The sequence below is a fragment of the Epinephelus moara genome, chromosome 1 (assembly GCF_006386435.1).
Source record: "Epinephelus moara isolate mb chromosome 1, YSFRI_EMoa_1.0, whole genome shotgun sequence".
NCBI lineage: Eukaryota > Metazoa > Chordata > Actinopteri > Perciformes > Serranidae > Epinephelus > Epinephelus moara.
In genome coordinates, this window is record NC_065506.1 from 38,950,931 (window position 1) to 38,963,309 (window position 12,379).

Here is a 12,379-nt window from a genome sequence, read left to right on the forward strand (position 1 = left end):
TACCTATAAATCCATCTATAATCCTGTCACCCTGATTGTCCATACTATAATTTTATATGTTGTTTAATCCTGAACACATGGCATGTCATATAACATTTGGGTTGATTGAAAGAAATACTTTATAGTTGAAACTTGAAACCATCTAATAAAAAAAAAGGAGAATGTAGAAAGAATCTGACAGGCAGTCAGGGAGAAAAGGAGATGCACACACACAGGTGAGATTCTCCATCTGGCTGCATTCCCAATACTGTAGATAAGCAAATGTACAGGGTATGATAACCGTCAATTTTCATACCACGATATACGGTTTCACTGTATACCGCTGCAACCCTACTCTTATTATATAAAAGCTGTCTGCTCAAGATCTCATCCCTCCAGATCCAGGTCTCAGATGTCTGTTGAGGCTTTGAGTTTCAAGTTGGCTGATGCACGGAGTTGTTGAATTGAAACTTCTCTGAACTGACCTGAGACTTAACTTGACTAATAATGCTGCCTGGTTCATATTGTTTGTTAGTTGAATTACTCCCTAAGAACAGCTTCTGTAGATTTCCAGGTTATATTCTGTGTGAGCTGATGTTTGCCTGTATGAATGGATCAATTCCTGCCACCACACTCAGCATTGACTCGCAGTGAATGTCAGTTTCTGTGCGGCTTTTAACATTAGTTACACAACACTGCTTAGCCACAACTGTCTCTATGTTTGGCCCCGAGTTGTGTCTGCCCCCATACAGAGGTTTACTGCACTTTCAGTCCAGCTGCGTGGGGATTATGTAGCACACACAGACCATCTCTCTATCAGTGAGCAGCCAGTGGCCTGTCAGTGGTTACAGTTGTTTCTTGTTTTTGTGATTACGACCGTTTTTCCCCCAGCACAGTGGAAAGATTGTCTCAAGGTGGACCCTGTAGAGGCCCAGCCAAAGGTTGTGAAGGAAACTGGTTGTTTTCATATCACTCAAGACATTCCTCTCATATTCGTTTTCCTCTTCTGGGACCTGCCACTTTAATGCACGCCAGTCAAGAGTCTTTGACAAGTTCACAACCGCACATTGTTTTCTCATTTGTCTTCGACATCAACTGAATTCCTGATGGTTACATAACACCCTTCAACTGTATGCACAATGCTGCCAGTCAGGAAGGCAAATAGTGGTTGCTTATTGTCAAGAGCGTTGTTGTGTTTTATAAGGGGGTTGTATCGCTCACTGTCACGGCACCTGACCACCTGCTGTTTGCACTTGATGTACAAAGAACAGGGCAGTGCTCTGCTCACAGAAATGCATACATGTCTTCTGGTATTTCTTCATCTGGGTATAGTCAGCCATGACTGTAGCAGCCAAATCATAAAGTATCTTGACTTTATGGCCTCTCTACCAGAGGTGATGTCCAATTAATTTATTTTAGTTCCTCCCCATGTGATAAAATAAAGACTCTGCCGGTGTTCTTATCATCAATGTCAAGTTGAAACTGGTGTCTTAGAAGCCAAGTTCAAAGTTAACCAGCAGGACGACAGTCTTTGCAACAAGTAGATCTACAGTGTGTTTTTATTGCCTTCGGTTTAGCAAACACAGTTCTCAGGAATGCCATTCATCGGTGTGTCTCCGGGGTTAATGTGTAAGCATATTGGGTTAATCCCCAACGCAGCAACACGAGTGAGTAGTTTTGAGTGCAGAGGAGCAGCCTTTAATTGTTTGCACAGTAAGATTGCGTATCTGCCCCTGGTGATTGATGCCAAGACTGGAGCTGCGGTGCTACTGCAGAGAGATAGAGGAGGGGAGGGGAGGAACGGCAGCCAACATTACCTCATAGGAATACTTCATCTTCATTTCCTTGTAACTTTTCATTCAAGAAAGGAGAGAGGCAGCACAGGAGCCATATTTAATACATTCTGTGGACATATTTATATTATCGACAAGATTTTGAGAAGACAGTAAAAAGTACTGTAAGGTAACTGGGGTTAATGTTCTCACATCTTACTGTCAAGAGCTTTGCATTTAACCTTGACCTCTGACATGCACCACTGGTTTCAGGAGCTGTGCCTCCAATGGCTTAAAGGGGAATTCCACAGATTTTACACATGAAAGTCTGTTTAAAATCGTAGAAAGCACAACTGCATATGTGGAGGGAAAAAAGTAGTGTCAAGTCTTTTGTGGCTCCAGAGGGACCTGGAATGTGACAGACTGCCTCAAGGGATGTCACTCGAGTCAGTAGCTCTTTTTACACAGAGATTGTGCTATAGGGCCAGTACAAAGTCCCTTCGTCATGCCATCTTTGCATTTTTACACAGAACCAAACGGCCACAGCACCATGTATAATTTAAGACTGAATCCTGTCATTGTGGAATCAAAAGAGGCGTGACATGTAACACACCTGTATCGGCCTCTAGTGTGACATGTAGCGTATGTGTCAGCAGCACTTTATAAAAGATAACAATGGCCTAACATGGCAATAACAGTCATTTACCATCTCTTTTATATGGCGGCTGATCTCGTCCTCTGCTATGAGGGTAAATCACACCCAGACCTCATTGTTTTCCCAATTTGCGGACATTTTTGACAACTGTTCTTCTTCTTTGAGTTAGCCCCTACTGCTACTAGCTACTTTTAAAATGACCCAGGGTGGGGTCGTACGCGTAACACGTCACATGCATGATCCCAGCCTGCTGGCTCTACCAGTTATACAGACATTGTTTCGGCGCTGTTACTACCCACATTCCCAGCTCAGAGGCGATACAACTCTGCCCCCCCCATTCTACAATCATACCTTATATACAGCAAGGCGACATAACGGTGCAGCATTTCGGCCTTGAACAGGCAGTGTAAAAGGGGCTCATGTCAGTTGGTCCTAAAGACTTCAAGTCTGAAAATTCTGGGGTGTGGAGTCAGAAAGAAGTGAGCTTACCAGATCTCTCTAAGCCCTCACCTCATCTCTGCTTGAGGCTTGAGGTTAGAGGATACAGTAGCTGCTACTGGCGAAACACACCCAAATCTCTGTCCTAACTGTCAGCAGCTGAGTTGCTTTGTGGGTAATGCGGGCACAAGGTTTTGACGAGGAAGATCAAAGCCTGGGAAGCTGTCTGTTGTATGTCCAACAGTGTTAACGCAGCAATATGCTAAATTACTCTTTTAAAGAAAAGTAAATAAGTTATTAGTAAAAGACCTTAAAGTGCAAAGAGACAACTCAACCTCTTTCCCCAAGTGGTGTCATTGTTGGCGCTGCTGTTGCAAAGACAACCGCATCACTTTCCATTTTCCTCAGAGCCCAGCAATTAGCACACTTTCCACAGTTACTTTGGTTGATAGTAAAATAGTAACGACTTCAATTGATACTCTTTGCTAACTGGGGGATTGCTACCAATAGTTAGAGAGCAAAACAAAAGCGCTATTCTCTTCCTATTCTGGCTGCACAATGGTTGAAGTACTTCCTTTGTGCCATAAATCAAGCCTTCATTTACCAGGAGGTCTAACCTGGTGGCAGACAGAACTACATAGTGAAAGTGTGATTCATAGGAAAACAATCTGAACGCTGATGGTGTCATTATTCCATGGTGCAATTAACTTTTACTTCATAATGATAGGTTAAAGCAAAAACTGGTCTATTTCCATTTAAAAGGTCGTCCTACATCAACTACAGATGCCACAGTGCCAGTGAATGTAATTTTCTTTGTAGTGTGCACGGTTTCATCACATGATTTTGTAGATATTAGTTTGGTTATATGACGTCTCTGCCATATCCGCTTTGTTTCATTTGCATCGTCTCATAACTTCACAGAATTCTGTGTACTTCAGAGTAGGGCTGTCAACGAATATTCTAAATTCGAATTTAAATTCGAATTTGAAAAAAAAAATGGACCTTCGAATGTGAAAATTGATATTCGATTGTGGAGAAAAAAAAACACCACCGCAGCTGTCCTCTTTGCGAGTGGGAGGTGGGAGCGGCCACGGAGCTGCGCGGCGCGGCGCAGCCAGTGTGGATGACACAATCAGTTAACATGGGCGCCGAAAGGAAACGGGCTTCCCTTCTCGGCGCTTCGAGGCTATTCGCAGCGCTTCCGCGGGCGGTGTGGCCTGACGGGTCAGAGAGGGGGGGCGAGCGAGAGGTCCGCGGTCGTTTATAACGTAATGTTATAGATAATTGTTTTATGTGTTTTAATGTGTAGGTATGTAAATGTTTTCAAAGACGTTTATGTTGAAATAAAAATACCTACAAGTAGTTATGTTTCCTTGTATTAATACATACAGAAGTATATTTCCTTGTATTAGTTTGCCCTCTTGTGGAAATAATACGAAAAAAAAAAATTCGAATGGTTCGAACCTATGAGTTATTTTTAGAACGAATATTCGAATGTCATTTTTGAGCAATTTTGACAGCCCTACTTCAGAGTCCTTCTTCTTAAAAGTGACTGATTGTGCATCCTGTTTCATGTGGCAGGTATTTGTAGTAGATGGTGTTTTAAGGGTTTAGTAGATTTTGGTGGGAGATCCAGAAAAAATGATCAAACAAGCACAGTCTGTAGTGGAAATATTTTTGAGCATTCTTGTGAGGTTTAAGTTTTGTAAAAGAACAATGGTAAGTAATGTGTTGGAGGAAAGAAAAGCTCAAAGAGTGCCAATAAAGTTATTAAACTTCGTATATTTGAGCCCTTGGTTGTGTTTTTGAGCACATATTTGTTAATTTGTGGATTTAACGTTTTCATATTTTATGAAAGGTTTTGACAAAACATTATGATATGAAGTAGATACTTTTATGAATAGTATATAAAGCCTTACCAAATTGTGACACTAAATAAATTTATATCAAAGGATAAACAGGTTTTAGTTGTATTTTATTGCTTAGTATAATTTTCCTTCTAACGTCCAGCCCTTAGTTTCAGTTCATCATTGAGAAGTAACTGATATCAAAGACCAGGACAGTCGGAGGCGTCACCCTCATGTCAACAATCCTAAAGCAAAGCAAAGCAGACAGACGTTTCCTGCTGACTGTCAGTCGCTGGGCGAACTCACCCCGAGGCCTAAAGCGTATAGAGAGAGCGAGGTTTTTTTTAACCCTTATAGAGGATATCACTTACAAGAGGTTTTGGTCTTTTTGGAAAGCAGCCAACAGCTGCAGTTACGTGTTAAGATCCTGACAAGCCCTGTCGCTCAAGTGTTTCAATTAGTGAAACTCAGCGCGGAGGAGATGAAAACTTAAACCGTGTTGTGCTCGTTAGATCAACACAGTGAGGTGCAATGTGGATGAACATTGTTGCTGTGTAAACTTTAATGCAGTTAGAGATGTGACAAGCCTCAGTCGTGGGTTGGAGTTTGAAGGGGGATAGACTGATTTTACTGATCCTACCTTCAACACATTTGGACTTAAGTTGACCCCGCAGAATGAAGACGAATACAAGCGCACATGAAATAAGACAAACACTTCACCTGATGTTGGTTCAGTGCTTATCTGCTGTCATTCCTCACGTTGTTTACCTTCTTGCACCAGATATGACTGAAACTGGCATTAAGTCATTCCAGTGACTTCACACCACACACTGGAATTTACTGTTTGAAATGTTTTGGTCTTTACCTCCTTTTGTCTCCATGACAACACTGAACATGGTATATAGTGCTGGTTTCCAACCTGGGGGTCCTGACCCTGTTTAGGGGTTGCCAAAGCTTCACGGGGGTCGTGAGGCCTTCTTGATTTTAAGGGGTGTAAATAAACTTAAACAAAAAATAAAGTAGTAGTAGGCCGATATTCTCAGCATTTCATTAATTTCTGTTAAGAAAACTAAACATAATTGTTTCTCGAAGGCCTCAGTCTGGTTGTTTTGGTGCGCACCCGAGTGTGATTGCTGTGTTCACAACTGCCCAAACGAACCGCACTTAGGGGGCAAACGAACTTGAGTTTGATTGAACCGAACCAAACAGGGCAGGTGTGAAAGTACCCTTAGTCAGGGGTCGTCAGTTTACTCAGTAACAGAAAAGGGGAAAAAGGTTGGGAACCACTGGTGCATAGGAAGTTAAGATTCATTCTCATGAACGCAGTTACAGTTAATCGCGGAAACTTTAAAGCTTTTTTTTGCCAATCCACAACTTGATGTGATCATATTTTTAAAGCAACCTGTTGCATAAATGTTCATACTGTTGAGAAAGACTGGCATCAGCTGTAAAGCAGTGGATGACAGACAGCTATGAAGGAAAGCTGTAAGTGCAGTGTTACTATTAGAGCCCATTTACTGTATGTTTCTCTGCTTCATCTCCATCTGTTCAACAGTGCTCATCAGTAATGACAGGTTAGTGCAGATGTCTTTGAGTTCGCTGTTTGCCTTATCCCTCTTTTTTAGCTCTTTGTGACGCATCTGCAAAGACCAAACAACTGCTGGGTTAAAGATTGATACATAAAAACATACCCTGGATAGTGTAGCAATGGATCGTTGGTGTACTTTATTTATTTATTTGTAATTTTCTTGTACTAGGCAGTCATCACCTGGTGTTTAACTACCACCCAGGCTTTGAATCCAGATGTGAGCCTGTGGAGAGTTTGGGGTTTCAGGTGGATTCCTCACATTTAGGAATGATTTAAAGCAGTGGTCCCCAACTGGTCCAGCCACGGGGTCCAGATTTCTGCTTAGTCATTAGTTCAAGGTCCACACAGTTTAATATATTCAGTGTCATACTTGCATTTGGCCATGTGTCGAGCTAGTTTGCTGTCTCTGTCCATTAGTCACTCACTCTACAGCAGGAAATGGCACTTCAAAAGAAATAAGCTCTGTGCTGGAACTTCATTGTACTTCTAAATGAAGTGTGTTTTTTACAAACTTGACATGTTCGCGAGTCACTTGCAGTCCATTCAGAATGGACCTGTGACTCACCAGTTAGGAACCCCTGATTTAAAGCACATTCGGGGAATGGATGTCCTGAATAGGTGTGATAATGCAAGATGTGTTCAGAATACTGCAGGATGGGGCATTCTGGTACCCACATGACTGCAGTGTCATACCCTTTACTCTCTGAGCACCTTTCTTGTATATCTCTACCATAGACTGTGTAAAACAATGAAGTACTACCATGACATCATCCAGCTGTGGACTCCCATTGTGAAGCCTCAAGTTCGGCATTTCGGTCGTCCCCATCTTGGATTTTTGCAGCCAGAAATCATTATATTTGGACAAGATGGTGGAGCTGTTGAGGGGGGAGGGGTGGATCTGACTCATAGGCTGCAGCAATGCACTCAAAAGGCTGTAACTTTAAGCCTCAATAAAATTTAGACGGGTAAATTATATAAAAATACATCCCCTGTACAGTTGTCATGAATGTTTAAATTAGCTATAAAGACCAAAAATGTTAATGTTTATTCCTGCTGTGAAGTCAGTCATTTTAACATAGGGGTCTATGGGGATTTACTCGCTCTTGGCGCCAACCCCCAAGTGGCCATTAGAGGAATTACAGTTTATGTCACTTTGGCGTTGGCTTCATTTTTCAGCCCTGTAGGTTTCTGCTGTGAAATTAAAGGCAAAATCACCAGAAACTATAATAAAAAAAAAAAAGCGTTCTACATCAGCCTAATTTAACATGAATGTCTTTGTGAAATATAACAAATCAGGATTTGGATTCATATCATTTCATTGTGTTCATAGAGGGGAATGTGATGCTTCACTATTTTCAGAAGGAGCTGGTTCTGGTTCATCGTTGTTGGTGACACTGTTGAAAACAAGGACTGCTCACAGGAAGCACAGTCATTTGTTTTTACATGTGAGCCAAGTGACAGCTTAATATGAGCTCAGCTGTCTTCTGTTCTCTCCTGGGTCAGGAGGGAGAGGATGAGGTTACCTCACGCCGCTCACTCTGACAGTGCATCATCAGGATCTGCTTTCCAAGACCAGGGAGGAGGCGTCACAGGGCATTAGTGCAGGAGCACAGCTAATGGTGTGTGTCTGTGTGGATGTGTGTGTGTGTGTGTGTGTGTTGATGAGCTGTTTCAGAGGCACTTCAATGAGCTGGAGCTGGAAGGTACCATCCCTGCTCCTATCAAAGGATATGTAAACACCCACTTTCATGTTGACACACACATGAATTTACAGGCTTTTAAGAAGATTAATTACATCCACTGTCACTGTAACCCTTACACCTGCTTTAATCAATATTTTTGAGACTAAAAATGAAAACAACCACTTCATGTAATGTAAAAATCACACAAGGTTAAATAAAGTTGACAAGAGTAGTTACTAAATCGGACTGGTGCTCAGACAAAAAGAAATCTTATTGCATCACATTGAACTCTGGGAAATGGTGAAGGGAGTTATTCACCAGTTTCTAGACGAGTGTTAATGAATATAACAGTTAGTTACTCCTCTAGAATGACCTCCGAGCATCACTTTTAGGCTTCTTTTACTTCATTGTTTTGCTTGTATGACATACAGAGTCACTGTTCTCAGTAGTTGTGTCTTAGAAGTTCCCATCAAACCTCATAAGCAGCTGTTTCCAGTTAAAAAGCTCTGATGGACCCCATCTGTACACCAACGTTTACCCCAGCACAGAACGGCACACAGACAAAGCTGGTGAAGAAAGACAAACACCAGGCAGATAAATCCCCAGATATTCCCTCAGGAGTTGGTGGAGACCAAAAACTTAGCTTAAAGAAGAGTTAATGTTGGATTTACATTCATCGCAGGACCAGAAACTTCACTCTGTGTCTGCTGTAACAACTTTATAAGCTGTATATGGTGGCTGTTTACACGTCAGCTTGTTTTATTGTTTCCAGTGATGGCTAGAGATCTGTCAGTGCAGCTTTAAAGTTTAAGGGTTTGTTCTTTAGGATACAGCATTATGGCAGAGTGTACCACAAAGGTTGCAGGTCAAACATCCCAAACCCTTAGTAAAGCAACTGTTGTAGTTCTTTTTTACGGCGAATTTCCACTGCATGGTTCGACTCATCGTGCTTTGGGTACAAGGTCTTTGTCTTGATTTTGGTTTTCTCTGCTGATAGTGTCTCCCGCGCCACAGCATGGCTGCATGAAACAGCCGCAAGTTAATGTGCTTGCTTGCAGCAGACATATAGTAGGAAAAGCACAGGTGAAATTGATCATATTTACGATGGCTACGATGTGCCAGTAAGCCACTCCAGTGAGCCAGCTTGCACAATCCCAGGACCTGCCCTACATGGAATGCAGCTATCATTAATGTTATGAAATGGAAAACCAGAAATCAGCACTTCAAAGTTGAGTCAACTCTGGTGGAACACTGAATCTCACCTGCTAGTTGGATTATTTTTTTTTTTACCTGCAACTATTCATATTTTGTGCATGAAATGGCCCCGCAGGCCTCGTTGGCCCCGGTGAGCTCTGGAGCTCCTGTTGTGCTCCTCCGTCGTTCCCGGCCAACAGAAACACTCCCGGTGTGGGTCAACCCAGGTCAGCAGTTTCACCTCTCAGCATCTCCTTCGCTGCTACCTCAATACACTCAGACTCAGAAATGCACACACACATTTGCACATTTAATACCCTCTCCCCAGAGCCCCTGACTATAACACTGAGTAGGATTAGTGTGTATTACTGGGATCTCCCCCAACTGGGCGGGGTCGAGCCAGATTTACTGTGCCCTGAAAAGTGTTGTTTTCCTCAGGCCGGGGTGGAAAAAAAGACGAGATGAGAGAGAGACGGGGAATGATCGAGTGTCCCTTCATGTGCAGTGTCCTTTGGGTTGAGGGTAAAGTTACAGTGCTGTGTGTTTTATTGAGGTGAAACCAGGGTAAAGAGTGAAATACTGGAATATAGGCTGCGTTTCCTGGTTGAGTAACACGCAAGGTGCAAGTCTCAAGTGTGAGGTTATCTGTACTGCACCGGGCTCTGGCTGAAGTACGAACATGGAGGTTGTGGAATTAAAACACATTGCAGCAAGTTACAACAGTTAACCAGAGAACTGTTTGTGTATGCCGCTGAAGAATAGAGTGACATTAGTTTTTGAGCAACTCCTCTTTGCACCATGGTATGAGGATTACGTAACATCAAGCCATATGTTTAGAGTTGTTTGCTCAGGGTTGTCCCAGATGACTGAGCGAAGGCTGATCCGTCACAGAGTAGTAGAATCATGTTCAGATGGATCTTAATGTAACTGTTATTATGTCTTTTATCGACTGACTCTCAATTATCTTAGTACTTGCGTCATTGATATATTCTCCCCATCGAGTATTGTAGTAACTTTTCCGACTTCTCAGCTGTATTAATCTCTATCTTGTCTGTTCAGTCCTCATTTGTCGAGTTGTGACATTTAACCCAGGGTTCATGGGAAATGGTGTTCGTTAAAGGCCCCTATAAACAGAAATGCTGAGAAAAATACTGTCCTTATCTAAACATATAGACTGAACCACACAACCTACTGTTGAGAAAGCCTTTGTCCCGTCTGTTTTCTCACTACTCTACACCCCACAGATGCTCAGTGCACTTGTCAAGACTTCACTGTCGATTGAAGTTCTGAGTTGGAAAGAAATTTCAGGAAAAATGAATATTATAAGTGCAGGTTTTGAGCGAGTCAATATCTGCATTGAAATTTGAAAACGGACACATTTCCCTTAACTTCTTTTAAGACAAAGTGTTGGTCTTTTGTTCTGAGATTATGCACCTGTGCTTAATGGCTCTGCTGCCTTTGATTGTATCTGAGTGAATAAAATAATAAAGATAGATTACCTGAGCAGCTTGATGAGTTATTCTCCTGACCTCATCCAGATGATTATGTCCTTCCTCTGATCTCGATAACCCTCATAATTGCCATTAGTCAGACTCATAAAAACATACCTCCGGTATTAAATGAATCAATCAGACCTTTTATTCTCCGTCCATGGTGGAAGAAGCCTGTGGAACAAACATTAGAGGACATTTTTGATTATTCAAAATCAATAGAGAAAGCAAAAGTGGTTTCAGTAGCAAAACAGGGACACATAGCATATAAATAAATATATGATTATAAATAAACAAATATATACCCAGACAAACACAATGACTCAGCATGGCAACACGCTTAAGATATTTTCAAAACACTGTTTTCACACATTTGCATATGAAATGTTTATCATTTCTAAAAAAAAAAGCCAGTGGGAGGACGGTGCAGCAAAAGATGAGATTCAGAGGTTGCCAATTATTCATATATATTCAATATTGATTCATTGCCTGGTCTATAAAACAGAAAACTGTGAAAAATACCCATTTAAATTTCCTGCAGCCCAAGGTGATGTTATGAAATGTATTTTTTTAGGCCAATCAACAGACTGAAAGCCCGAAACATTGATTTTCCTTTAATGTAAGAACAGGAAGAACAGCAAATGTTTGGTATTTTTCCTTTAAAGTTGAGTGAATAAACAATAAATGGGTGATGGATAATCTTTGTTTGATCGACTAGTTGCCGTGGCACCAGTATTTAAAATATTTGCACGGGAGGCGTACATAGCTTCTTCCAGTGCAACCATCTGGGACGACATTGCAGCAAAAATAAATAAATAAAAGAATAAAATAAAAGAATAAGATACAATACAATCAAATTAAATTAAACACAATAAAATAAAATAAAATAAAATAAAATAAAATACAGTTAAATTAAATTAAATACAATTAAATAAATTAAATTAAAACTGAGCTGCTACACTGACCATGGAAGAGAACTTGCCCACACAGGCAGTGGTTCTATATTTTTTCCGCGGCCCTCCAGCAGCTTAAAACTACATAGAAATGTGTAAAAAACAAGTGCAATCTGTTAAACAATGATTTAAATGAATACCTCATTGTGTCAGAGGCAATGCAAAGCAGCAGAGCAACCTTGTGTTGGAGTGTTTTTACATTTCCCATTAAAATAAATCAATCAAATCAAAGCATCCTGTAGTTAAATTGATCCATTTAATTAATCCAGTACCAGTTAGCATAGCCTTTATGCTTCCAAACCCTCCATAACCAGATGCATTATCACTTGGCTAAACTTAATATGCACATGTTGGAGCTGGAACAACCACACACGACAAAGATGGAGGCTGTGTAGCACGTAAAAACCCCGCCTACATGACACGTCACATTTGTGCCCCGTGCATGTCGGCCATTAGTGTCAAATTAAAACAGTGACTTATGTTTTGTTAAAGCAGGTGTTACTCTCTGAGTCCATGTTAATCAAATCTTCCTTCAGTCAGTAACAACTGCACACTTTGGTACAACTAATGGCATTTTGCTCAGCTGAGAGATTAGGAATACCAGCAGAGCAGCTGTTACTTTCACTGTTTGTTTATCTTTTCAACCTGGTGCCAAGCACTTGTTTTCCTCTGAAACTGAAGACATGAAGAGTGGTACCTCTGGCTGAGAGAGACGAGTACATACTGTTCCTGCTTTGTCAAGTATTGAGCAGAGGGTCGTGTGGATACAGATTCTTGCTCT

General features: G+C 41.3%; 1 protein-coding gene across 5 annotated transcripts in view; it reads left to right on the top strand.

The window, feature by feature from the left end:
* Positions 1 to 12,379, top strand: part of myo9aa (myosin IXAa) — a 163,653-nt gene that overhangs the window by 38,497 nt on the left and 112,777 nt on the right. The window lies entirely within an intron of this gene.